Here is a 3,508-nt window from a genome sequence, read left to right as displayed (position 1 = left end):
ATAGTGTTACTTTTTTATTTAGAATGTTTACCATAGTGGTACCTTTTTATTTAAAATGTTTACTATAATGGTATCCTTTTTATTTAGAATGTTTACTATAGTGGTACCTTTTTATTTAGAATATATACTATAGTGTTACTTTTTTATTTAGAATGTTTACCATAGTGGTACCTTTTTATTTAAAATGTTTACTATAATGGTACTCTTTTTATTTAGAATGTTTACTATAGTGGTACCTTTTTATTTAGAATATATACTATAGTGGTACCTTTTTATTTAAAATGTTTACTATAATGGTACTCTTTTTATTTAGAATGTTTACTATAGTAGTACACTTTTTATTTAATTCATAAAATTATAAATACCTTAATTAGTGATACTTTTTTATTTAAAATGTTTACTATAGTGGTACCTTTTTATTTAGAACTTATACTATAGTGGTACCTTTTTATTTAAAATGTTTACTATAGTGGTACCTTTTATTTAGAATATATACTATAGTGGTACCTTTTTTTATTTAATTCATAAAATTATAAATTCCTTAATTCAAAATACTTAATGAACTTTAATCACATTTCTCAAAATCGTATTTCACATGAGATTCCGCTAATGTTGTTTAATACATATAGGATTTGGTTAATCTTGTTTAATACATATAGGATTAGGTTTATTTTGTTTAATACATATGGGATTTCGCTAATGTTATTTAATATATATATATATATAGGTATTTGGTTAAGTTTTTTTAATGCATATGGGATTTCGTTAATGTTATTTTAATATATATGGGATTTCATTGATTTTATTTAAAAGATCTGGGATTTGGCGTGTATTTTATGGACTAGAAAAGCTAGTTATTGGTATGGTAAATTCTTTAACAAGTGACTGATAATTAAGTGAACAGGACCGCAAAGTCTCCCTTGAAAACAATATCATACGTAAAATATATCATCTACAGTCTCAGTTGAAAACAGTATCATACGTAAAATATATCATCTAAAGTGTCACTTTAAAACAGTATCATACGTAAAATATATCATCTAAAGTGTCACTTTAAAACAGTATCATACGTAAAATATATCATCTACAGTCTCACTTGAAAACAGTATCATACGTAAAATATATCATCTACTATCTCAATTGAAAACAGTATCATACGTAAAATATATCATCTAAAGTGTCACTTTAAAACAATATCATACTTAAAATATATCATCTACAGTCTCACTTGAAAACAGTATCATACGTAAAATATATCATCTACAGTCTCAGTTGAAAACAGTATCATACGTAAAATATATCATCTACAGTCTCAGTTGAAAACAGTATCATACGTAAAATATATCATCTACAGTCTCACTTGAAAACAGTATCATACGTAAAATATATCATCTAAAGTGTCATTTTAAAACAATATCATACTTAAAATATATCACCTGTAGTCTCAGTTGAAAACAGTATCATACGTAAAATATATCATCTACAGTCTCACTTGAAAACAGTATCATACGTATGATATATCTCTTAAAGTCACAAACTTTATGTACATTGAGTTATGTATGTGCCACATATCAAGGAAAAGCTTTGTTTTATCTTTCATAATGTTGTATCTACAACGCCATTTAGAGACTATCAGTATATAACCAAACTTAAATGGACTTTTCTATCATTCTGATTTGACAACACAAAAGCAGACTGCAGACGAAAGGTCCGACGTTCGAAACAACATTTGCCTCACAACTTTAGAACCAGAAGTGTTTACGTCAAGAGTCAGAACTGTGCTTTGTTCTAGCTATTCTGCGATCTTACATATGTATACATTCTAGGTTTTTAACGATGTTCTTCAAGATGCAGTTTACCGTGATATTCTTCCCTTCTATATGTCATTTGAAATTCTTTGCCCATCAGGCTCCCCTTCTTTTGATAAACACGAAAATTTACAATCAGCTGAATTCTGCCACTATAAGGCTACTTGTTCCACGTACAAGACTTTAATTGAGTGATTGAGTCTTTTTTTTGTTATAATAAGTGTCATACTTCAAGTTGAGTTTGAATGGAGCCCCTAGTGGCGTTGATTAGCGAAATTTTCGTTGTTGTTTTTATTATTTTCACTTTTCATTCATATGAGTACACCAAGTATGAAATAAATAGAAAATCAATTTCAAATTTTCCATATATCCAACACAAAAATTATAAATATTCGTAATTCATGACGACGTATCAGCCAGCACCTTGCACGCCTACTTTCGGACAAGTAACAGGTTCCGCTCATTTTTTACGAACAGTATAGTACTTTTACTCGGAAATACATCTAAAGAAAGTAGTAATTTATGCTACGTTTTCCTTTCGTGATAGATCATGGAAGTTAACTCACGGCTATATAATATTGGTAGCTTACAATTCAGTATAAGCATTATAAAAAAAATCTAAAAACGTAAGAAGTAAAAAAATATCATTTTTCAGTTATGTATTTCAAAAAAGTTTACTTATAAAAGTAAATGTCGAGATTTTTTATGGCTTTTAGCGTCGTTTTGAGCTTCACTACTTTAATTGGGACACGGTTGTTCAAGTTTCAAATAATGTGAGGCGCCTCTAACGGCAAACTCAGTACTATGTTGTTATTGGTGAAACGTACTGGTCAATACTGTTCTTACACTTGGTTGGGCGATACCACAAAATACTTTAAATTGTGGGTGCGTTATAAGAACGGCAGTATATCGCTTAATGTGGATGGTGGGTAGTAGGATGCTACTGATTGGCTGCCTTCCCTCTGGTCAGTAGTTCAAACTTAGGGTTTGTTTGAAGTTAAGCACAAAGCTACACAATGGGCTATCTGTGCTCTGCCCACCACGGTTATCGAAACCAGGTTTCTAGCCACTGGGGGGGGGGGCTCAAACTTAGGGACGGCGGCAGTTAGCCTTAGAAGCTTTGGCACCAAATACCTAAATTTAGTTACATCTATTCATGCAGCGTCCTCTGGTGGTTCAAGTATGGCTACAGAACTGAACTTTACGTACATAGAGAACAACCAGTGCTTTGAACTCGTAACTTCAGCACTAACAATTTTTTTTGTATTTTTATTATCAATTAAAAAATCTGCTCAGATGTCAGACATATATGGTGTATTTAATTCTAATTTAATCGGTCGACAAGAGATAAGTTCACATTATTTAATACAAAAAAAAATTCTGTTAGAAAAAATTAATTCATATAAAAGAAAATCACGAGAAAATTAAACAAACAACAAAAAAAACATAATTATAAGAAAAATAAGTATGATTTCCTTTCATCCTAAATACGGTGTGTTTATTTAAAATAAGATTTAAATTATGATAAATACGTAAAATCAGTGAAGTGTCTAAGCAAATTGTGCTCTGACCAGTAATGGAAGTTCAAGTCAAAGTGTACTAAAAATACGACTGAGATTGTTTATCGCCCCCCCCCCCAGTGGCACAGCGGAGTTACAACGCTAGCCTCTCCAGCCAAAAATTAATGTCAAAAGATCACT

Source organism: Limulus polyphemus, unplaced genomic scaffold (assembly GCF_000517525.1).
Source record: "Limulus polyphemus unplaced genomic scaffold, Limulus_polyphemus-2.1.2 Scaffold7757, whole genome shotgun sequence".
NCBI lineage: Eukaryota > Metazoa > Arthropoda > Merostomata > Xiphosura > Limulidae > Limulus > Limulus polyphemus.
The sequence above is the reverse complement of the archived record's forward strand: the minus strand, read 5'-3'. Positions refer to the sequence as shown.